The following is a 27,861-nucleotide window of genomic DNA, read 5'->3' on the forward strand; positions in this document are numbered from 1 at the left end:
GGATTTAGGAAATGTTCATTTGAAATGATCTCTCTTGAGAACGAGCCCGGCCGTGGGACAGGTATTCCAGTGCAAAGAGCTGTCCATGACCGAGTGTTGCAGACTGGCACATTGCAACGTCCAAGACTATGTGCTGTGGGATGGCATTAAAGCTTGGGGAAGCCACCATGGAGACTCAATGGGGAAAGGCTGCAGTCTAAGGCCCTAGTAGGCCATAGTACAGTGAGGGGCTGGAACCCGTGTAAAACCCCTCGGGCTGTTTGCACCAGAGAATGTTTGATGTGTAATGTAAATACTGTAAATATAACCTGTGCAGGCAGGGATAGTGAGATACATCATGTACATTATTGAAGGAAACTGATCTGTATTGTACCTTATGTAATATTAAATTTGAACTGCTTTGCAATGTAATTGCACAAATTATATGAATAAAATACATATTGTGCAAAAGAAAGCAGCTTTCCTGTCAACACACACCTTGTCTCAGGGCACAACTTTCCTGTGATCTTGTCATACCCAACTTCGCTCTATATCTTCTGACACACACACTTTACATTCTGTCATTTCCAAACACAAGCATTCTAAAATCAAAAGACCTTTTGTTTATTTCTCCTTTCTTTTCATTTCTCCTCTATTCTTCTCAATCACTCCCTTCAACAGTCCTATTCAGATCAAGGTGGAATGTGAATAGTGTCACAACTCACCTCTGACACCATTATTACCCTTCTCTTCTCTTGTCTTATTCAATGGGAAAGTTTTATTCACCAGTCTGTTGCTGTTTTACACTCTTGCCATACCATCTGGTATTGCATCCATCTGAATTCTGTGCTTTCATGGCCTTATATTTCTTTTCCACTTCTGGATGATTTGTTTGCTTCAGTTCCATTCAACCAGGCTGGACCACAGGGAAGCTTAGAACCTTTGCCTTGGACGGGTCCACGTTGATCCATTACATTCAGAATCACCTCCTTGAAATAACTCCATAGTACAACTACAGTAACCACACAGCATCTGCTTCAAACACTCCTCCACATTTTATCTGTTCTGACTGTCAACACCTCCAGCTCTTTTGTTTAAGTGGAACCCATCAGGTGTGTATAGGCTCCTTCTATTCTGAAAGCTGTAGCACTGGTTCAGGGAGTTCAGCCCTGTTTCTCTACTCGAAAGGATCAGCCATGCTTGATCTGCCTCGTATTTTGCTTTTATTGCAACGTTACAAGACCTCCAATCCTCTGGCACCACACCTGTATGCAGTGAGGGATTGGAAAATGATGGTCAGACCTTCCACTATTTCTTCCCTGGCTTCTTTCAACAGCCTGGGGTACATTTCATCTGGTCCTGGTGATTTATCCACATTCAAGGATGCTCATCCCATTTATACTTCCTCTCTCCTTAAGTTATCTCGTCCAATACTTCACACTCCTCCTCCTTAATAACAATATCTGCATCACCCTCTCATTCGGGAAAAACAGTAAAGTATTCATTAAGGATATTGGCAACATCTTCCACCCCGATACAAAGGTTACATTTTTGATCTTTTCTATGCCCTGCTGTTTGCTTCGTTGCCTCTTACTCTAATGTTTTGATGCAACATCTTTGGGTCCATTGTTACTTTGTTTGTCCATGTTCTTTCCTGCTTTCTCTTTGCTCTTCAATGCTGCTCCCAAACGCCTCCAGTTCAGTCAAAACACAACTTGTCAGAAGTGGGATTTGAACCCACGCCTCTAATGTAAACTGCGATCTGAACGCAGCACCTTAGACCGCTCGGCCATCCTGACCGCCGACTGGCTATTATTAATGCTAAGGAAATTATTCATTCTTTGTGAAAGTATTTGTGAGATTGTGGAAATGTCTGGAAGAGGAAAGACCGGCGGGAAAGCTCGGGCCAAGGCCAAGTCTCGCTCCTCCCGGGCTGGACTGCAGTTCCCGGTGGGCCGTGTTCACAGGCTCCTGAGAAAGGGTAACTATGCTGAGCGTGTGGGTGCCGGAGCCCCGGTCTATCTGGCTGCTGTGCTCGAGTATCTGACCGCTTGAAATCCTCGAGCTGGCCAGTAACGCGGCCCGGGACAACAAGAAGAGCCGCATCATCCCCAGACACCTGCAGCTGGCCGTCCGCAACGACGAGGAGCTCAACAAGCTGCTGGGAGGAGTGACCATCGCTCAGGGCGGGGTGCTACCTAATATCCAGGCCGTGCTGCTGCGCAAGAAAACCAGCGCTCAGAGCTCCCAGAAAAAGTAAAGCGGCCAAAATGTCATCTAATAACCCAAAGGCTCTTTTCAGAGCCACCCACAGTCTCTGTGAAAGGGCTGGTTACTGTCAGGAGGGAGTCAGTGATGGAGTTATTGTCACAGTGGATTGACCTGTTACACATCTGTCCAGGTGTGATTTCAGTTGAAAAATGTACCCAACGTGGCCCTCATCCTGATGACCACCTTCGTGTGCGGCTGCATCAAGCTGTGTGTAGATCCCCAGTACGCAAACTCCAAGTGTCACTACGTGCTGAGGTTCTATCTGTCCCCGGTGTTGCGAAGGATGGGCCTGGTCACATTGCCGCGGAACGCACCATGCAGTTGGGCCGTGCCGTACCACCTATCCTTCGTGGAGCAGTTTCTGCGGGAAAACACCTTCGACCACCGGTCCATCAGGCAGTGGTCTGCACGGAATGTCCTCAAGGCCCTACGGGAAAAGGAAACGGTGGATCCTGTCGGATGGTTCCCCGAGCAGACCGTCAAAGTCATTTGGCGGAATGCCTCATCACCAGAACTTTCAAACAAGCACCAAGACGTAGCTTGGCTGGTGGTGAGAAGGGCCCTCCCCGTCAGATCCTTCATGCACACCCGAAGTCTCGCCCCCTCCGCACAGTGCCCCCGCGTTGGCTGTGGTGGGGAAGAGACGGTCGCACACCTCCTCCTGGAATGTGCCTTTGCAAAGCAGGTGTGGAAAGAGATGCAGTGGTTTTTGTCAAGGTTCATCCCAAGCAGCTCTGTAACACAGGAGTCTTTGCTCTACGGGCTGTTCCCAGGGACGCACACCGAGACAAACATCAACTGCTGCTGGAGGACTATCAATTCGGTGAAAGACGCCCTTTGGTCTGCCCGAAACTTGCTGGTCTTCCAGCGCAAAGAGTTGTCCACCACCGAATGTTGCAGACTGGCACATTCCAAGGTCCAGGACTACGTGCTGAGGGACGCACTAAAGCTTGGAGCAGCTGCAGCAAAGGCTCAATGGGGAAAGACCACAGTGTAAGGTTCCCCCACCAAGCTAGACTGAGGGGCTGGATCCATGGGAAACCCCTCGAACTGTATCGTTAATATTCTCAATTGCTGTAAATGTAAAACTGTAATTGATATGACAATTGTGAAACGGAAGGGTTGGGAAGAAACTCATGACAGTATTGAAGGAAACTGATCTCCCTTGCAATGTTTGTATTTTTTGGTGCTGTTTGGAAACTGTTTGGCAATGTAATTTTTACAGATTTTTATGAATAAAGTATATTTTGGAAATAAAAAAAAAGATTTCAGTTCCCTCTCTGGATTTCGCTCTGTTTCTCTGCTCACACATCTCCCCCTCCAGTTAAGTGAAGAAGTGAACTACAGGGTGTCAGAATCAACAATTTAATAAATCCCGCTGCCTTCGATTTTATAAATCCCGAGATTATCCCGGTACATTAACGGGAACTGGTTCGGAGCTGATGAATTAATTTAATAATGGAAGTGTCCGGGTTAATTCTCTGTTTTTCATTTGGACAGTTTGAATTGTGTTTTTTTTTTCTCTCTGGTGATCTGAGCGCCGCTTCTCAATGAGAATCTGCTCCCGGAACAGAGTAAATGCAGGAAGGAAGAGGCCATTCTCGGGCTGTGTGTTTCTCTCCTAACCTGATCTGTTTCGACCGCATTGTTCCCAGAGGACGGAATCAGTGAGAGTTGTGCACACACAGGAGCTGAGTCCATTGCAGCGCTTTAATATGTGCCTTCCCCCCGGCCCTCCCTATTCTCCGGACACAGAGCTGTCTGTTTCCCCCGGCGGCGGGAGAGAGTCGGGGATTCTCTCCCCGCAGTGTCAGGGTCTGCAGCCCCGGGGAACTGGCGGTTTCAGTCAGAGTGACCGAGCTGCCTCACATATCCTGTGTACTGATCTCCAATGGATTCAAATATTAGTGAACTCATTGGGTAATGTTTGTAAATAACCCTCATGTGAACGGACCCGGCTCCATTAATGCCTTCCAAATAAAACTGGGATCCATTTCTTTTCCCCAAATGCCAGCTAACGGATCCCAGGAGCGGGGTTGAGATTGTGCTGAGCAGCAATGAGTCTCCGGTAATGCTGCTTTCTAAATTCCAGATTAGCTCTCAGTCCAACAGGCCTTTCGGGAAAGTGATGTGACAAAACAGAAACCATGTGACCGCCCCTCCAATCTAATGGGTTTGATGATGAACAGAGATGGCAGCTCTTTCCTTTGCTGATTTGGTGGCTCTGAAAAGAGCCCTTGATACACTTGTTACTGAAGCTGGGTTTTAGGTGCGTTCCCCGCGGATGCGGCGGGCCAGCTGGATGTCTTTGGCCATGATGGACCGGGATCATTCTGGTGAATCTGCTCATTTTCCGACAGAAGCATCAGTCGCTGTTTGAACTGTTTAAAGTCAGGGGTGTATTAGCAGCCAGAAAGTGAAGGGCAGTTCATTGCTCCCTGCAGCATTATCCGCCTCTTTCAGGAGAAAAGATCAGAAACCGCTCGTTTCTGTCAGTCCCCGAGAAGCCTGTGAGAAGCGGTTCGTCGCTAATTTGTTCCTTTTACAGAGAGGAAGCTGATATTTGTCCCGTTTTAAATTGCTGAACCGGACCTTCCTCCCGCCGCTTACAGTTAACAGATTGACAAATGAAAACGATTCCTAAAATCGCGTCAGGATTTTGTGACGGTAAATACAGTAAAACAGAACATAAAATGAGAGGTTTTAAAATTGTTGCCTGAAAATTGAAATTTTCCATCACTTCAATTCCTTCCTGCTCTGGAATTGCCGGGCTTTTTCCAATTGGAAAATTTCAGCCAATGAGAACTTCTATTTAATTTATGTGACACTCCGATTGGTTAAGAATTGGATTGAGAAGCGGGTGACCAATCAGAGACAGAGTCAAACTGTTGGAATTTCAGGCCCCCAGGAACTGAGCTGAAACTGTTCAGATTGACAAACCCTGGCAGTAGCTTCACACATTGGACACTTCACACTGAGTCATTCAAGGGCTGGTGTGAGAGAAGCTTCAGATCCTGTCATTACTCTCTGACTCATTATTCATCTAGAACCAAACAATTAGTAAATGTGAAGCAGTGAAGAGACTTTTCACTCTCACTGCAGAATGTGTCATCTGGGGAAATAAGGAACTATTATTTTCGGAGATTCCAGGTACATTCCTCCCTGAACAAATCCATTCCTCACATTCCCGATCACAGCCTATCCCAGCTCCTGTTGTCACCCGACTCCAGCTGAATTGGAGAAACTCATGTGTTGGGGTTTGAGTTGTGAGGTGGGGTTTCTCCGCCAGTGTTCCTGTCTTACAGACTCTCCCCCTGAATTTGTGAACTGAGACTGCACCGAACACATCTCCAGTTAGAGTGAGGGCCGGATATCCCTCTGTTTTATTACAGAGAGTGGGGAAAGGGCTGGGTGGAGGGGAGTCACCAGGGATCCTGGATTTACTCCAAATCATTTCCATGTGGAATCTGCAGGCGGGGCCGGGACAGGGATCATTTGATCAGGGGATCAGCTCTTTCCTGAGAGATGTGGGTGGCTCTGAGAAGAGCCTTTGTGTTCAGATGTTTCCAAGTTTCCCGCGCTCTTTCACTTCTTTCCAGACCCTGCTTTCTGAGCCTTCGCTGCTTTCGGCTTGACCTTGCTCTTCCATGTCTGCACTTTCTTCAGCGCCTTTCCGCCCGCCGCACTCTTGCCTTTTTTGACCTTCTTCGCAGGAGACTTTTTCTGAAGCGTTGCTTTCTTCACCACCTTATTTGGCGTTGCCGCCGCCTTGCTGCTCGTTTTCTTGGCTGTTACTTTCTTTGTTGTCACTTTCACGTCTGCTGGTTTCTTCACTAAAGATTTCTTGTCTGCTGGTTTCTTCACTGAAGATTTCTTGTGTGCTGGTTTCTTCACCTTCTTTCCCACTTTTCCCTAGGTTTTCCTTCTTGCTGATTTTGAAGGAGCCGGAGGCTCCCTGTCCCTTGCTCTGCACCAGGGAGCCTTTGTTCACATTCCTCTTGATACTTTGCTTGATCTGGGTTTTGAGCTTCTCCTGAGCGGTGGCAGACCTGCAAGGAATCAACTACCAGCTAGCGTATAAAGCGAGACCAAGGCTCAGGTCCTTCAGTTACCTGGAGGGGAGTCAGAGAGGCAGCGGATCCTGTGAGGAACCACAATCCAGGAAGGATGAGAAGGTCATTGTCAGGGTACAGAGGAGATTAAGTTAAAGATTTACCAGTTTATAAGCAAGCGCAGAGCCAAGGAACGGTGCTGGGGCAGATCAAATAATAGGAAGCTGTGATCAGTTGGAAGGCAAGAGTGATTAAATGACAGAAGAGATGATGGTGCAAGGCAAAAGTCAGGGAAAGAAAAAGTAACATTTTGTAAGCACAGATACCAGGAGTGGGGTTTGAACCCACACAGACACATGTCTATTGGATCTTAAGTCCAACACCTTAACCACTCGGCCATCCTGGTACATTAACCCACCACTGAAAATGAAATTTAATGTGATCCGGGTGCCATCTGGCCTTTTACAATACAAAGTTATGACTCCTCTCCCATGCTGAATTGGACCCTTCATTATTTATGAACCTCAATCGGATCACCCCTCAGTCTAGGTTTCTCTAAGGTGTAGGGTCCCAACTCTTTTAGTCTAACTTGATAACCAAGATGTCTTATACTGGGAATTCGTCGAATGTCTCTCCTCTGTACCCTTTCCAAAGCCTCAATATCACCCATCATGTGAGGAGACCAAGACTGGATACAATATTCCAAGAGAGTCCTGACCAAGGTTTCATAAAAGGACAAATTCGGGACATCTCAGATACTGAAGGAGTCCATGTCCAGAAGCAGCAAGACCTGGACAACATTCAGACTTGGGCTGCTAAGTGGCAAGTAACATTCACACCACATAAGTACCAGGCAATGACCATCTCCAACAAGAGAGAATGTAACCATCTCCCTTTGACGTTCAACAGCATTACCATCGCTGAATCCCCCCACCATCAACATCCTGGGGGTTACCATTGACAAAAGCTTAACTGGACCATTCATATACATACTCTGGCTACAAGAGTAAATCAGATAGTGGGAATTCTGTGATGAGTAACTCAGCTCAAGGCACATGGTGAAATGCTCATTAGGAGAGCTGGAGAAATGGACTGGTCAGGTGGGCAGAAAAGTGGCAAATGGAATTCAACTTGGAGAAGTGTGAGGTGATGCCTTTGGTGAGGTCAAACACAGCAAAGGAAGACACAATTAATGGGTGAATGCTGAGAGGTGTAGAGGAAGTGAGGGACCTTGAAGTGAATGTCCACAAATCCCTGAAAGTAGCAGGATAGGTTGATAAGTTGGTTGAGAAGGCTTATGGAATCCTTTCCTTTATTAGCCAATGTATAGAATATAAGAGCAGGGAGGTTATGCTGGAACTGTATAAATCATTAGTTAGGCCACAACTTGAGTTCTGTGTGCAGTTCTGGTCACCTCATTCCAGAAAGGATGTAATTGCACTAGAGAGGTTACAGAGGAGATTTACGAGGATGTTGCCAGGACTGGAAAAATGCAGCTATGAGGAAAGATTGGATAGACTGGGGTTGAATAGAGGAGGCTGAGGGGAGATTTGATTGAAATGTACAAAATTGTGAGGGGTCTGGATAGAATGGATGGGAAGGGTCTATTTACCTTAGTAGGGAGGTCAATGACTGGAGGGCATAGATTTAAAGTGATGTGTTGAACAATTCGAGGGGAGATGAGAAAAGGTTTTTTCACCCAGAGGGCTGTGGGAGTCTGGAACTCACTGCCTGTAAGGGTAGCTGAGGCAGAAACCCTCAACTCATTTAAAAGGAGTCTGGATGTGCACCTCAAGTACCTGAACCTGCAGGGCTACGGTCCAAATGCTGGATAATGGGATTCAGCTGGGTGGCTCGTTTTTTGGCCTGCCTGTGCTGTAAACTTTCTATGTTCTATGATTCTATGCAGACACAATGGGCCCAATGGCCTCCTTCTCCACTGTAATAATTTTGTGATTTTTGACTCTCCAAACCTTGTCAACCATCTACAAGGCACAAACCAGGATGAGTGCAGCACCAACAATACTCTAGAAACTCGACACTGTTCAGGACAAAGCAGCCGCCTTGATTGTCACCCCATTCACCACCTTAAACATTCACTCCCTTCACCACTGATGCACAGTGGCAGTAGTGTGTACCATCTACCAGATGCACTGCTGCAACTCACCAAGGCTCCTTCAAAAACACCTTCCAAACCGAAGACCTCCACCACCTTGAAGGACAAGGGCTGCAGATGCATGGAAACACCACCATCTGCAAGTTCCCCTTCAAGTCACACACCATCTGATCTGCAACAATATCGCTGTTCATTCACTGATGTTGGGTCAAAATCCTGGATCTCCCTTCCTAACAGCACTGTGGGTGTACCTACACCACATGGAGTGCAGCAATTCAAGAAGGCAGCTCACCGCCATCTTGTCAAGGACAATTAGGGATGGGTAACAAATTCTGGCCTTGCCAGTGTCGCTCACATCCCATGAAAGAATATGCCCCATCTTATATGCAATTATCCTCTGAATGCAGCCCGACCCTCTATTTGCTCCAACTATCACTTCACAGCAATGCTGCTGTAACTTTCGAGATCTGTGCACTAGAACATCCAGATCTCTGCTCAAAATTATTTTCTTTTTTCCACCTACTTTAATGTTTTTCCCTGAAGGGTGTATGAATGTTGAGCATTCGCCCTGTCCACATGAATAACACTGCACTTACCCAAATTAAACATCATTTACCAGTCATGAACCCAATCTCCCAACACATTAAGATCAGCCTGAAACAGTCGAGCATCGTCTACAGTCTGAACACTCGCACAGATCTTCAAATCATCTGTAAATTTACAGATGGTGCCCCCTACACCTACATCCAGATCATTAATAAAAATAGTAAAGAGCAACAGTCCCAACACCGATCCCTGTGAGATACCATTGGTAACTGGTCTCCAAACAGATCCAGATCCATCTGTAACTACTTTCTGCCTACGTCCTGCCAGTCAGTTCCCAATCCAGATCAATATATTACCACTGATACCAGGGACTTTAATCTTATAGAGAAGCCTCTTGTGTGGAACCTTATCAAAATCTTTTGGATGAGATCAGCTAATTGAACACAGGCTGAGGATTAGGCCTAGGCCTGTCCTGCTCTGTGTATGGGTCGCAGGACCAAACAAGGTGAGATCAGCTCACTGAGCACAGGCCCATCCTGCTCTATATAGTGCTCAGTACCTCACCAAATGAGAATAACTAACACACCACAGGCCATGGAGCCTCGGCCCATCCTTCCCTGATTGCGGTTCAGTGCCAACCAGGTCAGATCAGCTAATTCAGCACAGGCCGGAGATGGAGGCTGGATCTTTCCTGCTCTGGGGACTCCGTACCATACCAGGTGCGATGAAGTAAAATACCACAGGCCGGGGATGGAGCCTGAGATTTCCCTGTTCTGTGTGGGGCTCTGTACAACAATGTGTGAGAAGAACTATCATCCCTCAGGCTGAGGAAGGAGCCTGGGCCCATTCTGTTCTGTGTGGCTCCTACCACACTGAGTGGGATCAGTTAACTCAACACAGGCCATGAATACAATCAGGCCCTTTCCTGCTCCATGTGGCTCAGTATCACACCAGGTGGCATCAGCTAACACAGCACAGGCTGGGGCTGGAGCTGGAGCCTGGGCCCGCCCTGCTCTGTGGGCTCAGTAACAACCCGTAAGATGAACTTTTTTCAAAAGACTTCAGTGTATTTATCTCTGTCCAACACTCTGAGGCAGCTTTCTGTGTTTATAAAGAGTGTAATTTATTGACTGGTCTCTTGGATCAAACAGGGTAACAGACAGAGGTCTGTGTGCAGAGGGTTTGGAGGTGAGCTCTGATTCCTAACCCTTTCTGGACTGTGAGGAATAAAGAATGAATGAGAGAGAGAGAATGTGGGAGAAGGGATGATGGAAGAATTTGTCCGTGAACCTGATTAAAAGTGGCTCAAACGCAAGATAATATTAAGATATCAAGAGCAGAACATTAACATAATCTGAGTTCCGCGATCTGGTCGGGTCCCATTCCCCTGAAGTGAGGAATGAACGGGTGGGGAAATTCCGCCTGGAGTTATATTTGTCTCCAATGAAGATGAGTTTACAGTGAGGATGGAATAGCTCAGTTGGGAGAACACTAGATTGAAGAACCAGGATACAATCCCTGGTTTCATCAGTTTTAATTTGGTGTCTCCATCAGTTTAAGTAGAGAGAATCAGAGGGGAGATTTTCCACTCTTGACCCCATGGGCAGAATTTTAAACTAACGGTGCGGCTCTCGGCAGAGACACCGTGAGTGGGTGCCGTCACCACACGAGTGAAATGTGGCCGACCGACCCCGATCACGGAGCAGCCGACCAATTAATGAAGGGGAGGCGTGGGGCCCATGTAAACAAGGACCAGAGGCAGGGAACGAGGCACCGATGGCACCGACATCTGACACAACGGCAGGTGCTGGCACCATATTGAAAGGACTGCCAGACCTGTATTCACTGCTGCCTGGTTTAAAGGAGTGTCTTCCTGAGAGCCCTCTGCTGTCCCAGAACCCGTTCTGCTGCCTCTGCTGTCCCAGAACCCGTTCTGCTGCCTCTGCTGCCCCAGGTCCCGTTCTGCAGCCTCTGCTGTCCCAGAACCCGTTCTGCTGCCTCTGCTGCCCCAAGACCCATTCTGCTGCCTCTGATGCCCCAGGACCCATTCTGCTGCATCTGCTGTCCCAGAACCCGTTCTGCTGCCTCTGCTGCCCCAGGTCCCGTTCTGCTGTCCCAGGACCCGTTCTGCTGCCCCAAGACACATTCTGGTGCCTCTGCTGCTCCAGGACCCGTTCTGCTGCATCTGCTGCCCCAGGACCCGTTCTGCTGCCCCAAGACCCGTTCTGCTGCCTCTGCTGCTCCAGGACCCGTTCTGCTGCCCCAGGACCCGTTCTGCTGCCTCTGATGCCCCAGGACCCGTTCTGCTGCCCCAGGACCCGTTCTGCTGCCTCTGCTGCTCCAGGACCCGTTCTGCTGCCCCAGGACCCGTTCTGCTGCCTCTGCTGCCCCAGGACCCGTTCTGCTGCCCCAGGACCCGTTCTGCTGCCTCTGCTGCTCCAGGACCCGTTCTGCTGCCCCAGGACCCGTTCTGCTGCCTCTGCTGCCCCAGGACCCGTTCTGCTGCCTCTGCTGCCCCAGAACCCGTTCTGTTGCCTCTGCTGCCCCAGGGCCCGTTCTGCTGCCCCAGGACCCGTTCTGCTGCCTCTGCTGCTCCAGGACCCGTTCTGCTGCATCTGCTGCCCCAGGACCTGTTCTGCTGCCTCCGCTACCCCAGGACCTGTTCTGCTGCATCTGCTGCCCCAGGACCTGTTCTGCTGCCTCCGCTGCCCCAGGACCCGTTCTGCTGCCTCTGCTGCTCCAGGACCCGTTCTGCTGCATCTGCTGCCCCAGGACCTGTTCTGCTGCCTCCGCTACCCCAGGACCTGTTCTGCTGCATCTGCTGCCCCAGGACCTGTTCTGCTGCCTCCGCTGCCCCAGGACCTGTTCTGCTGCATCTGCTGCCCCAGGACCTGTTCTGCTGCCTCTGCTGCCCCAGGACCTGTTCTGCTGCATCTGCTGCCCCAGGACCTGTTCTGCAGCCTCTGCTGCCCAGGACCCATTCTGCTGTCCCAGGACCCGTTCTGCTGTCACTGATGCCCCAGGACCCGTTCTGCTGTCTCTGCTGCCTGATAGGTAAGGAGCTGAATGCGAGCCTGCAGTGACCATGGTCCAATAGTTTAGCGATGCCTTCCTGCAGGTTCGCCTCCAGGTGACAACAGATAGGTGGAAGATCCTCTTCCCCAGGGATGGGAGATGGAGACCTGTCCACCTGACCAAGCAAAGCTGCTTTGAGATAGTAGGTGAAGTCGGCAGCCGTGGGGTCACCCCCAAGACATGGATCCAGTGCAAGAAGTGGGTCAATGACCGGATCCGGGCTGCTCAGGCGCAAACTCAAAACACTTTGGACCCTTTGGACATTGCGCATGGCAGAGTGAGAGGGAGTGTTTGGTGGAAAGGGAGTGACCATCCAGTCATGTGTATTGGGGAAGGGCAGCAGGACATGCTGCGTGAGGCTTGGCTGCATCTCGGTGGGAGGTGCACGTCAGTCATTGTATAAACTCACACAGTCCCTCGAGAGGGGCCACATGCAGGAGGAATATGTGTGTCCACATCATGGACTGCTGGACTATCACCATCAGAGATGTTGGGCTTGTCCCCGCTGGGAGACTAACTTTGTTGATCATAGTGGCTGCAGGAGAAGACAGCCCACAATCGGAAAGAGCATGTCAAGACTGGCAGTGGATGCCTTATCTCCATGTCCTCATCCCGATGGAGGAGGAGGCCATGGAACAGGCCGGGCAGCAAAGCAGCTGCTCCATAGCTGATGGAGAGACAGGGACACCTACCTAAGAGAGTGAATGAACATCTCCTGGGGCACAAGGGTGCATCCGCTGCAAAGGAGCCACACTGCTCATCTGTTCACCACTGCATCAATGGAGCTGCACAGTAGGGGTGGTTGGAATGTCACGATGGGCAGACCCTAACCCTTCAATGTCCCTGTTTTCACATGCAGGCTAGGAGGAAAGATAAGAGCGAAGAGCTGGAGAGACTGGGGGACAGCCAGACACCTCTGAGGAGGAGGAGGGAGCCTCAGAGGGTGCACCATCACATCATTCCCCTGCACCCTCCACCAGCACAGAAACCCTCACTCGGTGGGTATCCACTCGCTGTTAGATTTGGGCACACAAGCTGGTGAGCACGTCACAGACAGGCCCGGGCAGATGACGGAGGCAGTGACAGCCGAGGCCACTGGCAGTTGGAAGTCTGTGGGAGGCCAGGCCCATGCTGAGTCCCAGGCTGATGACGTGCCTCTGGTGTCACCAGCAACACGGGAAATGCTGAAGCTGCAGCAAGAGGTCAGGCAACATCTGGCAGAGTTGCCGGAGGTTATGTGTACCCAAGTTCGGATGATGGAGGAGTCCATCCAGGCCTTGCATGCTGTACTGTCTCTGATGGGGGTGTGTCTGGCTTCCTTCCTTGAGAGATTGGTGACTCTGATGGAGAGCCAGATCCAGCCGACCAATCAGTGGCTGCCGGAGATGTGTGCAGACTTGCACTCCATCGCTTTGTCCATGAGCTCCATCCAGCGGTGACAAGGTGAGAGGGGGGACGAGGCACCTGAACTCTTCACCAGGTCCACGTCCCTCTCAGGTCAGCAGCGAGTTACAAGTGTGTCTTATAAGGGGGAGGAGCAGCTGGCTGCTACATCTGGGGATTCCTCTCAGGGTGTTCCTGGTGTGGACAGTAGCTCCAAAGCCCCTCTGCCAGTGACACAAGTGATGCCAGTGCCTGCCTCCATCACCCTCGATGACAGAGGGGGGTCCCTGTACCTGTGCAGGAGGCCCTCAGTGTGCCGGGGCCCTCCAGGCCTCAGGCAGCAAGAGGACGGCCACCAATGTCATCCCAAGCCATGGGGCAGCAAGGTCAGCAGCCTGTCTCCACCTCAGCTGACAGAGCAGGGGGAGCACCACGTAGGAGCACCCGGAAAAGATTTAAGAAGAGCACCTAGATTCACTTAGGGTTCACGGTGAATGTACATTCCAGATGGATAGGGTTGCGTTTGTTGTCACACGGAAGAAAGAAATGATGTTCTCTCACTATGTCTCCTTCCTATTGTTGATGCCCTTTGGGACTTCATTTAAACCCTTCCTCCCAAGGGGCTGGAAGTGAGGGACCAAGCCCTGAGTTCACAAAGCTTCGGCCTTGTCACTGTGCGATGTGTACCTGGACACTGCAGTGCAGAAGGAAGGAGGCGACAACAGGGCTGTTTAAAGCTAAGACTTTATTGCCTTGGTTCCAGAAGGTGGTAAGGCTCAAAGGAAACTTGAATGTATAAGGGTGTCTCATGTCTCCCTTGTGTGTATCTCATGGCCCCTTTCCTGCTGTGCCTGAGGTTCTTCATCTGGCACTGCTTGGGCAGCATCCTCCTCCACATCCTCATCATCAGAGGAGACATCACACTCCACGATATCCTCACTAGTCAACACCTCACCCCTCTGTAATGCCAGATTGTGCTGTGCACAGCAAACCACCACGATATGCGAGACCCTCGCCGGGACATACTGAAGGGCTCCACTGGATCGATCTAGGCACCTGAATCTCATCTTCAGGAGACCAATGGCCTCCTTGATGGTCGCTCGGGTTGACCCGCAGCAGGTGTTGTACCTCTCCTCTGCATCCGTGCGTGGGTTCCTTACAGACGTCAGTAGTCATGTCCTCAGTGGGTAGCCCTTGTCTCCAAGGATCCATCTCTGAAAGCGGATGGGGCCGCGGAAAGGTTCTGGCACCTGGGAGTGCCTTGGTATGCAGGCGTTGTGGCTGCTTCCCGGGATTTGTGCACACACCTATGGGATCCATTTGCAGTGGTCGCAGACCAATTGCACACTGAGCAAGTGGAAGCCCTTCCTGTTGAAGGCTGCTGGCTGGTCTGCAGGAGCCATGATGGTTACATGGGTGCAGTCAATGACACCCTACACCTGGTGGAATCCAGCGATGTCCCCGAATCCTATAGCTCTCTCAGCTTGACTGTTTGGATCAATGTGCACATAGTCACCGGCCCTCCTGAACAGGACATTGGTGACCTCCTTGATGCACTGATTCACTACAGACTGAGAGATTCCACACATATCTCCAGTGGATCCCCGCAATGATCTGGTGGTGAAGAAGTTCAGTGGCACGGTGACCTTCAGTGACACTGGCATCAGGTGCCCACCAAGTCGCATGGGGCACAGCTGCATCATGGCAGAGAGATCAGTGACGACCCCCGTGGAAAGGTGCAGTCTGCGGAGACACTGTCACTCGGACATCTGCAGGTAGTTGAACCTCGGCTGACGTGTTCCTCTGCCTCCTTCTCCAGCCTCCTGTTCGAGGCTGGCCTTCCTGTGGGCCCCCAAGCTGCTGTGGTGCCCCTGCTGGTGCCTGCGCCTCCCTCCCTTCCTCTCTACTCCTCCTCCTCCTCCTCAATGGGAGCCTCGAATCCAATGAGAGCCTCGAATGAGGCCCATGACAGGTTGCCCCACCCTGAGTGCAAGGCCTTCACAGTAAACAACACCCAGCCACATTTACCTCACTTGTCACCCTCAATGAAGTGGCACTGCCCCAATGGCACCCTGGTGTTGTTCCCTCTGCAGAGCTGGCACATTGGCCCCCACTCCTGACAGTGTTTCCCGATGCCCTTTCTGCCAAGTTTTGCTGCCTCACCCGATAGCTTCCCAGTGAAGACAACACTCAGCTCCCACCTCCCAGTCACCTCCTTTAACCAGGCGAGGCTCTGAAGCCCCGTGGTTCCCGTGTGCTATTAGTTCAATTGGATCCAGTGAATAAAATTGCTGACAATTGGACTCATAAATACTTTAAATGCCTTCTTGCCGTGTGGATGTGCGAAGTCTGCCCTCCATGTCAGCCGCCGACAGAAAAATCCGGTCCAACGTCTTCCATCCCTATTTTATACACCCCCCCTCCCCCTCCCCGGCCTCCATTCCCGTCTCCAACGGTCCCTTAAAATTCTGGTGCATGTCTCTAAGACTAATGGGAGTGAAACCACATCTGCTCCTTAGACTGAACAGGGAGAGCTGCTCTCTCTGTGTTTAAAGTGAATGAATCTGCTCTTTACCTTGTCTTACTGGAACGTTCACTGTCTGGAGATGTCTGTTTGAAAATGTTTTCCTGTTATATTAATGGAGCAGAGGAGCAGATGTGAGGTACTGTTGAACAGAGAGGTTTGGAAGTGGGTGAAGGGGTGGAGTGACGGTGTGAGTGAGAGGCGCAGTGAGTTGGCCATTCTCAATAGAGTGTCAGGAATGAAGGTCAGAGGAACAGACCAGGCTGGAAACACAGAAAGAGTGAGGAGAAGCTGGTGTGAAAAACAGAGATTAAACAACAGGCTTGTTCATTTGGTTTGGGTCAGGTGTTTAGAATACCCAGAATCTGGGTTCACTTCCCTTCCAACTCAGGCAATTGTACCAACATTATGTTCATAAAACCATAGAATGATACCCAGAGATGGAGACCATTTGGTCCATTGTGTCAGTGCTGTCTCTTTGGTTGTGCTATCCAATTAGTCCTGGTGTTCAGCTTTTTCCTGTAATCTGTACATTTTCCTTCCAGTATTTATCCCAATTGCTTTTCAAAGTTACTACTGAATCTGCTTTCAAGTCCTGATCAGACAGTGCATTCCAGATGACAACACATCACTGTATAAAAAATCATTCCTCATTTCGCCTCTGGTCTTTTCTCAATCACCTGATAAATACATCCTCTGGTTACTGACCCTTTTGCCACTGGAAACAATTTCTCCTTATTTAACTTATTGAAACCTTCTTGATGATGTCACATACTAGACTGCCAGTAAAACTGAAGCCCATGGAATAAAAGGGACAATGACAGCATGCATATGAAGTTTGCAGACTGATAGGAACATAGGAGCAGGAGTAGGCCATTCAGCCCGTCGAGCCCACCCTGCCATTCAATATGATGATGACTGATCGTCCACTTCAATGCCTTTTTCCCACACTATCTCCATCTCCCCTATGTCATTTGTATTTAGAAATCTGTCAATCTCTGCTTTAAACATACTCAATGACTGAGCTTCCACAGCCCTCTGAGATAGAGAATTCCAAAGATTCACAACCCACTGAGTAAAGAAATTTCTCCTCATCGCTGTCCTAAGTGGCTTTCCCCTTACGTTGAAATTGTGTCCCCTGGTTCTAGACTCCTCAACCGGGGGAAACATCTTAGCTTCATCGACCCTGTCTATCCCTTTAAATATTTTGTAAGTTTCAATGAGATCACCTCTCATTCTTCAAAACTCTAGAGAATACAGGCCCAGTTTCCCCAATCTCTCTTCATTTGACAGTCCCGCCATCCCGGGAACAAGTCTGGTGAACCTTCGTTGCACTCCCTCTGTGGCAATGATATCCTTCCTAAGGTAATGGGAACAAAACTTCACACAGTATTCCAAAGTGCAGTCCAACCAAGGTTATATACAATTGAAGCAAGACTTTACTGCTCCTGTACTCAAATCCTCTTGTGATAGAGGCTAACATATCATTAGCCTTCCTAATTGCTTGCTGCACCTGCATGTTAGCTTTCAGTCACTTATTGACAAGGACACCCAGGCCCCTTTGTACATTCACACTCTTACCATTTAACAAATAATCTGCACATCTGTTTCTCCTACCAAAGTGGATAACCTCACATTTTTACACATTATATTTCATGTGCCACTTTCTTGTCCACTCACTAAGACTGTCCAAATTCCCTTGAAGCCGCTTTGCATCTTCCTCACAACACACATTCCCACCTAGTTTTGTGTCATCTGCAAACTTGGAAATACTACATTTGGTCCCCGCATCCAAATCATGTGAACAGCTGGGTCACAGTGTGGTGGTGAACAGTTGTATTTCTGTCTGGAGGAAGGTTTACAGTGGGTTCCCCATGGTTCCTCATAACTTCAGTTATGTGCAGACACTGGAAAAGCTGGGGTTGTTCTCCTTGGAGCAGAGCAAGTTCAGAACAACTTTGACAGAGTTAGAATCAAGGAATCAAATGGTTACAGTACAGAAGGAGACCATTCAGTCCATCATGTCCATGACAGCTCTTTGCAAGAGCAGATCAGCTAATTCCACTCCTCTGCCCTTTCATTGTAGCCCTGCAAATTTTCTCTATTTAGGTGTTTATCCAATTCCCTTTTGAAAGCCACGATTGAATCTGCCTCCAGCACACTCTCAGGCAGTGTATTCCAGATCCGAACCACTCACTCTGTCCCACACTCCTGGTACCATTGCAGAAAATCTTTTCTGTTCATTTCATCCCTCATAAATAATTGAAATGAAATGTTTATTAGGAAATGCACAACATAAAAAGGAGAGAGAAATAAATGCTGAGTAAAATAGAAGTCAATGTTTGGAAGGTAAAAAGAGCAAAAGATGTAACTTTTATTCTGGATGAGTGAGAGGAATATATCACACTTTGGGGCTTTTGTAAGAGGATTTACTGATAAACCTGGGATTTGAGAGGAAGCTGGTTCATGGTTTACAGAACAAATTCAGCCCCTGGGGTGGAGCCAACAGCTGCACCGTCCAATAACAGACAGGACGGGGACACTGTCTCAGGCCTGGTGAGCTCAGTCGATGAAAGCATGAAACTCTGAATCTCAAGTTTTTGAGTTTGAGCCCACGGTGGGTGTCTTTTATTTCCTTTTGTGAGAATAAGAAATATTGAAATGTTGTTTCTACAGCTTGTGGAAAGTTACCAAGAAGTCATTTGTGCACAACAGAATGAAATCACTGAAAAAGAGAACTGATAAGGATATGTCAGTGGAGACCTTAAGACAGTAAATCACTGACAAAGAGAATTGATAAGGGTATGTAAGTGGAGACCTTGGGACAGTACATCACTTAACAATTGTGCTTAGGCAGATAACAGAGAAACAGCAAGAGTTAGAACAACGGATGTAGTGAATAAGAAACTGCCCCACTAAGATAAAGGCTGACAGCTGCAAGTTAAAACACATAATGGAGAGCCAAATAAGGGAAAACAAAAACAAGAGTTAGGGGCTAGAAAGTTAGAGTAGGGGGAGAAGTAAACAGAGGAGGAGACTGTAGCAACCATAGGATAGGTTAGTGTCATAATACGTTATAACCAATAATGTAAAATAAAGGCGTGGACAAATGGATTTGTATTGTATAAACATGAACTGAATATGTTGATCGGTGTGCCTGCTTGCAGGACACCCGATCTTGCAAGACCGTTAAATAAACTTACTTCTTCAGAGTTTGACTTGGTGTAAATTATTATCAAGTGGGCTACGTTTCTCACACTTTTTAGGCTGATTTTACAGGCGTTATCCAGCTCTGAATTCCTCGGCAGAGAGTTCAAGGAGTGTTTGAAATGAGATTCAACAGCAGTATGAGAAAGTCTCTCCTTGATTCAGGACTCTTACCTCTCTGCAGCATCTCGCTGCTGAAGATTGAACTTTTTCTCATTTCATTCTCAGCTCAGGGTCAGTGTGGATCACTGGGACTTCTGGCTGTCTCCCACTTCACAATTCATCAGTGCTGAGAAATCAATGGGGAATATTACTCACATGTTGTAATGTTTTATAAATACTTGAATGTATTTCACACTGTGTCCAACAGTGTGAATCTCCCCTGGTATATCAGCTCACCAACACTTCAACAGAACATTCACATAATGTGAGCTCTGACATCTGTTCAGATCCCATTCCCAAGACCTGGAAAGTGGGATTGGGCTGGATCGCTCTTTTTCAGCTGGCACAGACACGATTGCTAAATGGTCTCATTCTGTGCCATAAATTTTCTCGATTTTCTATGTTCTATGAAGTGAGGTGTGATTGGGAGGGGCAATTCCACCAGGGTTATATTTTCTACCAAAAGAATGACACAAGGGATACTTCACATTTTTATTCATTCATTCATGCGATGTGGGCATCGCTGGCTAGGCCAGCATTTATTGCCCATCCCTAATTGCCCATGAGAAGGTGGTGGTGAACTGCCTTCTTGAACCGCTGCAGTCCATGTGGGGTAGGTACACCCACAGTGCTGTGAGAAAGGGAGTTCCAGGATTTTGACCCAGCGACAGTGAAGGAACGGCGATATAGTTCCAAGTCAGGATGGTGTGTGGCTTGGAGGGGAACTTGCAGGTGGTGGTATCCCCTGCATTTGCTGCCCTTGCCCTTCTCGGTGGTAAAGGTCGCTGGGTTTGGAAGGTGCTGTCTAAGGAGTCTTGGTGCATTGCTGCAGTGCATCTTGTAGACGGTACACACTGCTGCCACTGTGTGCCGATGGTGGAGGGAGTGAATGTTTGTAGATGGGGTGCCAATCAAGTGGGCTGCTTTGGCCTGGCGATGTTGAGATTCTTGAGTTGGAATTGCACCCATCCAGGCAAGTGGAGAGTATTCCATCACACTCTTGACTTGTGAATTGCAGATGGTGGACAGGCTTTGGGGAGTCAGGAGTCATGGATGAGTGAGAGGAATAGATCACACTTTGGGGCTTTTGTAAGAGGATTTATTGATAAACCTAGGATTTGAGAGGAAGCTGCTTCATGGTTTACAGAACAAATTCAGCCCCTGGGGTGGAGCCAACAGCTGCACTGTAATTACTCACCTCAGGATTCCAAGCCTCTGACCTGCTCTTCTAGTCACGTTATTTGTATGGCTACCCATGGTAACCCCCATGATGTTGATGGTGGGGGATCCAGTGATTGTAATGGTATTGAATGTCAAGGGGAGATAGTTAGATTCTCTCTTGTTGGAGATGGTCATTGCCTGGCACTTGTGTGGTGCGAATATTACTTGCCACTTATCATCCCAAGCCTGTGAGACTGAAATAGCTCAGTTGGGAGTGTGTTGGACTGAAGATCCCTGGTTCAATCTGGGGTTTTGGCAGTTCTCCTTTATTCTGCATCGCCCTTTGGTTTTGACTCTTGAGCTGCACAATTTACACTGAAATTATTTACCCAACTCTGAAGGTTGGATTGGAATAGAGAGATATCAATGATGGGAAATATTTACATTGTCAGCTTTAGCTTATTCTCTATCTCCTGTGTCCTTTTCCCCAGTTTTTGAATCTTTCGGGGCCGGGTGAACATTTGATTTGCTGCATATGTCCCAAACTGAAGCCTTTTCCACATCTCTGGGCGGTCAGACTTGCTCTGTCTGTTTTTGCTGCTCGTGACCATTAACGAGAACAGGCCACGAGTTCAATGTTTATCAGCAAACGGAAGATAATTGGAAAGAATTCTGTGTTACTCCAGACCAGTGACAAAGATACAATGGATGTTATTCAAAATAAATTCCCTTTGACATTTGATGTAAACTTGTTTGCATCTAAAAGTTGGATTTTAAGTGTTGCAAAAATGTGTCAAATTAATGACTGACCATGTGACAGCACACATGGGGATCAAATCCACAGCCTTGTTGTTATCAACACTGCGTCCTAACCAACTGAACTAAGCGGCCTATAGACAGAGCCAGGTATGGGTTTGAGCCGCACGCTGTGCGGTTTGTGTTTTATTTCTCACACTGGGTGACAGAGCGATTGTACAAACAATGGACACATCACATCCCTGAAACATTGTTCTGATATAAAACAGTGTGAAATAAGAACTGAGCATGGAAATGGAACGGAACCAGAAATCAGGACTTTAATCTATTAAAGTTGATCTTGAAATTCTACCATGCACGAACATTCCAAGAGAACGAACTCTCTTCTGATATAAAATCCAGGAACTTGAACTGCTGTAAAATATAACTGAGCCTGACGTGATTTGAACACACAACCTTCTGATCTGGAGTCAGACGCGCTACCGTTGCGCCACAAGCTCACAGATAAAGAAAAGTCTTCCATTCCTGGCAGATTTAGTTCTTGTTTAGATTCAGTGATTGAAATTAATTCAATCCTCATCTGACCTCCGCTCTGTAAAGGCCTGTCACCCGACCTGAACCCAACGGGTCCCGACGACCTGTGTCGGGTCCGGGTCGTGTTGGGTCGCTCTTCCGGGTCTGGCTTTCGGGCTCGGGTCAGGTCGGGCCAGGTTCGGGTCGGGCTGGGTCCAGGTCGGGCTGAGTCCGTGTCGGACACACACAGTAAGTATTACATTTAACTCTGCTGGGAAGTTGAGTTTAATAAGTGTCAAAAGTTGAAAAGCCAACCTAAGCTGGGAGTCCGGGTCATCAAGGAGGGAAACTCTGAGTCTGCTCAGTGAGCAAGTGAGCATCTCTATGACGTCATTGCGCTCATGCTGCAGCTTCCTGTAGATTCGGAATCAGGAGGTAGATAAAGTGAACATTCCGGTGGTCGGGTAAGGCTCGGGTCGGTTTGGGCGTGGGAAAAAATGGAGATAGTCGGGCTCGGGTCCAATGTGGTTCTGTCGGGTTCGGGTCGGGTATTTTTTCCTGACCTGAGCAGGCCTTTACCGCTCTGTCAGTTCAGTGCCTTATTTAAACTATTACTTGGAGTTCTGTTTTACAGTGTCTCGGCTGTTTAAGTATTTCCCAGACCCACTACTCTGATTAATCAGACATTTTGCTGCTAACTGCTGCTGCTACAATTGAAATGTAAAAAAGAATTTCCAGTGACCTGCAACCAATGGACAAATACATTTCAGAAAGATAAAGCTCATTCACCAATCCACAAATGTGTCTTTCTGCTTATATTTATAAACAACTCCTTCTCTCCACTATGAGAACTATACAATCACTACAGTTATTTGAAAGTTAGTATAAGATGTTCCAGTTCATCAATTTTAAAACTGCAGCAGGTATTTTCCAGAAAACTTCTCTGTTGGAACCTCAGTCCCATTTAGATTGAAAGTGGACAATTAATGTATTCACTTGTTCATTGTGGACAGGTGTCTGACTTAGAATAAATCTCATTAACTTTCAATGAGGTGGCAGTATTTCTGTGCTCCCATTTTACACAGTCTGTCCTGTTCATGCACCATGTTTTTATTCTCCTCTCCCATTCTCCACAGGATACAGATTACAAGCATCATCAATCGAGCTGTTGAAAAGCATTGGAAGAATCTGGTCACACAGGTATTGAAACATTCATTATCTTCCATTTTACAAGTTGGTTGCTTTAAACACAGTACGATATGTAATCATCTTGAAAAGAGATTCTCTTCAATATCCAATACAAATTGAATTACAAACCTGACAGACAAACACAGGAGAACAAGTGACTAGTGAACACAAACCTCATGGTGCTCATTTTCAGATTTATTGCAGTCATCCGACAAAACAAGTGAAAGAATATTCCAGTGAAATGATTTGGAAAGTAGGTGTGACTTTTGTTGGTGCCTTTCTTTGCTCTGTTGGTGAAACTTTCTTGCACCTGACTCCTGTTCATGTCTCTGTTTCCTCTATTGAATGAGGAAGGAGGTATTTGATCAGAAATCAACTGGATTGTGTACCTTTGAGAGGGGATTTCTGCACCATCAGGGCTGGAAACAGGAGTGAGTGAAAGACAATGTGTGGAGTTTGATTTTGTACAGAGGGAGAGCAAATCTAACAGGACTGTGAGATATCGGCCTGGATTTTACAGCCCCAATAGCGGTGAATTCTGAGACTTTCACTGCTATTGAGGGTCTGAACAGCACTGCAACTGCCGGTACATGCACACACTAACACCAGCATCTGGAAGTTGTGGTGGTGAGAAATGTGCTTAGAAGGAGCCTCTGATCATAATCGCACCAGCCAACTCTTTAAAGTGACAGGGACCTGCAGTTCAGCAATTTGGGCTCATTGCCCACAATGTACCCTGATTTTTACCTGGGTTGGATTAAAGCCGGTACCAACAGGCTCAGGGCTGCTCGGGAAGGACTTTTCTGTTGACACAACAGCTCCACTATTCCAGGAAGACACCGGCAGCAGCAGTGGTCAACTTTCAGAGGGAGTTCAGAGCTTTTAAATGTTGTATTTTATTTCTTAATTGTATGTAACTTTTTAGCATAGCCTGATCAGAGTTCTTAAATTTACATCTGACTTTTTATTAACAAGATTGAAGTGCTTTTAAAAGATCTCTAAATGTATATGACTTTTTATCAAGATTTACTTGGCTTCTTTGCAAAGACTCTTGAGCAAGATTGAAGTGACTTTTAAAAACTACATCTTATCCTTTAAAATCCTGCTTCCATGTAGATGACATTGGAAGATGACTTCAGAATAGCTTAGACTATCTTTCTAACAGGTACTGCAACAGCTTAAGACCGACTTTTCTGCAAAAGCTGGTGAATTACCTTCCGGGAGCGGAGAGGAGCGGAGCGGAGCAGACCTATATGGACCGATATGAGGAGAACGTTGAGAGCGGAGCCTATAAATCCAATCCGAGGATCGAGGCCCAGTCTCTTACCTTCCAGGAGTGGAGTGGAGATCTTCCAGTGTGCTGGAGTTTTGAAAAAAAAGAAGCCAACTGTGATGTCAGAGGAGAGCTGCAAGGTGATTGGTTGGTGAGTCACTGCTGTTAGTGTATTTAAATATCTTAAAGAAAAGGGCAAAGTTTTTTTACTTGAAAAAAAAACCTCTGCTGATAAGATGAGTACTACTAAAGTGTTTTTTTTATTCAGTGTAGCTTATGAAGGACTTTAGATTGTAGTGGGTAGAACAATGCCCCTAGTGTCATTAGTATTTTTTAATTAAGGGAGTAACTAATTAATCTAAGGGTAAGTCATGGCAGGAGAGCTCAGCCCCGTGATATGCTCCTCCTGCGCTATGTGGGGATTCAGGAACCCTCCCAGTCTCCATGATGACCATGTGTGCAGGAAGTGTATCCAGCTGCAGCTACTGGCTACTCGCATTATGGAGCTGGACCTGCGGGTGGTTTCACTGTGGAGCGTCCACGAAGCTGAGGGCGTCATGGATAGCATGTTTAGTGAGGTGGTCGCACCGCAGGTAATGGATGCACAGGCAGAAAAGGGATGGGTGACCACCAGATGGAATAGTAGGAGCAGGCAGGTAGTGCAGGAGTCCCCTGTGGCCATCCCCCTCTCAAACAGATACACCGCTTTGGTTCCTGCTGGGGGGAAGACCTCCCAGGGGAAAAGAGCAACAGCGCGGTCCGTGGCACCACGGAGGGCTCTGCCGCACAGCAGGGGAGGAAAAGGGGTGGAAGAGCTATTGTGATAGGGGATTCTATCATAAGGGGTGCAGATAGGCGTTTCTGTGGCCGCAAACGACACTCCAGGATGGTATGTTGCCTCCCTAATACTAGGGTCAAGGATGTTTCGGAGCAGCTGCCGGAAATTCTGAAAGGGGAGGGTGTGCAGCCAGAGATCGTGGTCCATATTGGTACGAACGACATAGGCAGGAAGAGAGATGAGGTTCTGCAAAGTGAATATAGGGAGTTAGGCAGAAGGTTAAAGAGCAGGACCTCTAGGGTTGTAATCTCAGGATTACTCCCTGTGACACGTGCTAGTGCGGGTAGGAATAGGAGGATTAGGCAAATGAATGCATTGCTGAAGACTGGCGAAGGCGGGAGGGCTTCAGGTACTTGGATCATTGGGATCTCTTCTGGTGCAGAGGTGACCTGTACAAGAGGGACGGGTTGCATCTGAACTGGAAGGGGACCAATATCCTTGTAGGGAGATTTTATAGTAATACACTGGAGGGTTTAAACTAGTCTTGCAGCGGGGGTGGGACCCAAAGTAGTAGTCTCTCCGATGAGATAGTTGAGGCAAATGGAGAGGTTAAAGCAAGCAAGTCCAGTAGGCAGGCCAGGCAGGGGCAGGACAGGGAGCGTGGAAGGTCTGGTGGACTAAACTGCATTTACTTTAATGCAAGTATCCTTACAGGTAAGGCAGATGAACTCAGAGCATGGATCGGTACATGGGATTGTGGTATTGTAGCTATTACGGAAATGTGGTTGAGGGATGGGCAGGACTGGCAGCTCAATGTTCCGCGGTACCTATCCTTCCGGCGTGACAGAGGTGGAGGTAAGAGAGGAGGGGGAGTTGCACTATTGATTAGGGAGGACATCACGGCAGTACTTAGAGAGGATATCCCGGGGTGAATGTCCAGTGAGGCCATACTGGTAGAACTTAGAAATAATAAAAGGGTGATCCCTTTGATGGGATTATACTATAGGCCCCCCAATAGTCAGAGGGAAGTGGAGGAGCATATATGTAGGGAAATCACAGATAGGTATAGGAATTATAGGGTTGTAATAGTAGGTGATTTTAACTTCCCTAATATTGACTGGGACTGCCTTAGTGCTAAGGGATCAGATGGGGAAGAATTTGTTAAGTGAGTCCAGGATAGTTTTCTGAAGCAGTACGTGGATGGCCCGACTAGAGAAGGGGCGACACTCGATCTCCTCTTAGGAAATGAGAATGGGCAGGTGGTTGATATGGCAGTGGGGGAGCACTTTGGGACCAGTGACCATAACTCTATTAGCTTCAAGATAGTTATGAAAAAGAATAGGACTGGTCCTCAGGTTGAAGTCCTAAATTGGGGGAAGGCTAATTTCCATGGCATCAGACAGGAACTCTCAAAAGTTGAATGGGAGAGGCTGTTTACAGGTAAAGGGACGTCTGGCAAGTGGGAGGCTTTTAAAAGTGAGATAGGAAGAGTTCAGGGCCAGCATGTTCCTGTTAGATGGAAGGGCAAGGCTGGCAAGTTTAGGGAACCTTGGTTGACGAGGGATATTGAGGGTCTGGTCAGGACAAAGAAGGAGGCATACGTCAGGTATAGGCAGCTGGGATCGAGCGAGTCCCTCGAGAAGTATAGGGGATATAGGAGTATACTTAAGAAGGAAATTAGGAGGGCGAAAAGGGGCCATGAGATTTCCCTGGCAGATAAGATAAAGGAGAATCCTAAAAGATTCTCTAAGTGTATTAAGAGTAAAAGGGTAGCTAGGGAGAGAGTAGGTCCCCTTAAGGATCAGTGTGGCAATCTATGTGTGAAGCCACGCGAAATGGGCGAGGTCTTAAATGAATATTTCTCGTCTGTATTTACCGTGGAGAAGGTCATGGAAGCTAGTGAGTTCAAGGGAGGGAACAGCGATATCCTGCAGCATATCAACATTACAAAGGAGGAGGTGTTGGAGGTTTTGAAGCGCATTAAGGTGGATAAATCCCCAGGGCCTGATCAGATGTATCCTAGGATGCTATGGGAAGCAAGGGAGGAGATTGCTGGGGCGCTGGCAGAGATTTTTGTATCATCGTTAGCCACGGGTGAGGTACCGGAAGACTGGAGGATAGCTAATTTGTTAATTAATAAATTAAATAACAAATCATGTCGCCTCTTTCTCTTCTAAACTCTGGCGGAGACAAGCCTAGCTTGTCCAATATTTCCTCGTAAGACAGCCCACCCATTCCATGTATTAGTCTCGTAAACTTTCTCTGTACTACCTCCAATGCATTTACATCCTTCCGCAAATAAGGAGACCAGTACAGTACTCAGTACTGCAGAAGAGGTCTCACCAATGTCCTGTATAGCTGAAGCATAACCTCCCTACTATTGTATTCAATTCCCATGGTGATAAATGATAACATTCTATTAGCTTTCCTAATTACATGCTGGACCTGCATACTAACCTTTTGCAATTCATGCCCTCGGACACCCAGATCCCTCTGCATCTCAGAGCTCTGCAATCTCTCACCATTTAGATAATATGCTTTTTTATTCTTCCTGCCATAGTGGACAATTTCCGACTTTCCCACATTATACTCCATTTGCCAGGTCTTTGCCCAATCACTTAACCTATCTAAATCCCTTTGTAGCCCCCTTATGTCCTCTTCACAACCTACTTTCCTACCTATCTTTGTGATCAGCAAATTTAGCAACAATACCTTCGGTCCCTTCATCTAAGTCATTTATATAAATTGTAAAAAGTTGAGGCCCCAGCACAGATCCCTGTGGCACACCACTCGTTACTTCTTGCCAACCAGAAAATGGCCCATTTATGCTGACTCTCTGTTTCCTGTCAGCTAGCCAATCTTCTATCCATGCCAATA

General features: G+C 47.7%; 3 non-coding genes and 1 pseudogene across 3 annotated transcripts; 1 reads left to right on the forward strand and 3 right to left on the reverse strand.

Annotated features, from left to right (window-relative positions):
• Nucleotides 1-1,695: 1,695 nt before the first annotated feature.
• On the reverse strand, nt 1,696-1,778 carry trnal-cag (transfer RNA leucine (anticodon CAG)). The gene has a single exon. It is a non-coding gene; the product is annotated as a tRNA-Leu (tRNA).
• A 70-nt stretch (nt 1,779-1,848) lies between these two features.
• Nucleotides 1,849-27,861, forward strand: part of LOC137350407 (histone H2A-like) — a 171,001-nt pseudogene continuing 144,988 nt past the window's right edge.
• Nucleotides 6,626-6,708, reverse strand: trnal-uaa (transfer RNA leucine (anticodon UAA)). Its single transcript has one exon. It is a non-coding gene; the product is annotated as a tRNA-Leu (tRNA).
• On the reverse strand, nt 21,661-21,732 carry trnaw-cca (transfer RNA tryptophan (anticodon CCA)). The gene has a single exon. It is a non-coding gene; the product is annotated as a tRNA-Trp (tRNA).

Source organism: Heterodontus francisci, chromosome 35 (assembly GCF_036365525.1).
Source record: "Heterodontus francisci isolate sHetFra1 chromosome 35, sHetFra1.hap1, whole genome shotgun sequence".
Classification (NCBI taxonomy): Eukaryota; Metazoa; Chordata; class Chondrichthyes; order Heterodontiformes; family Heterodontidae; genus Heterodontus; species Heterodontus francisci.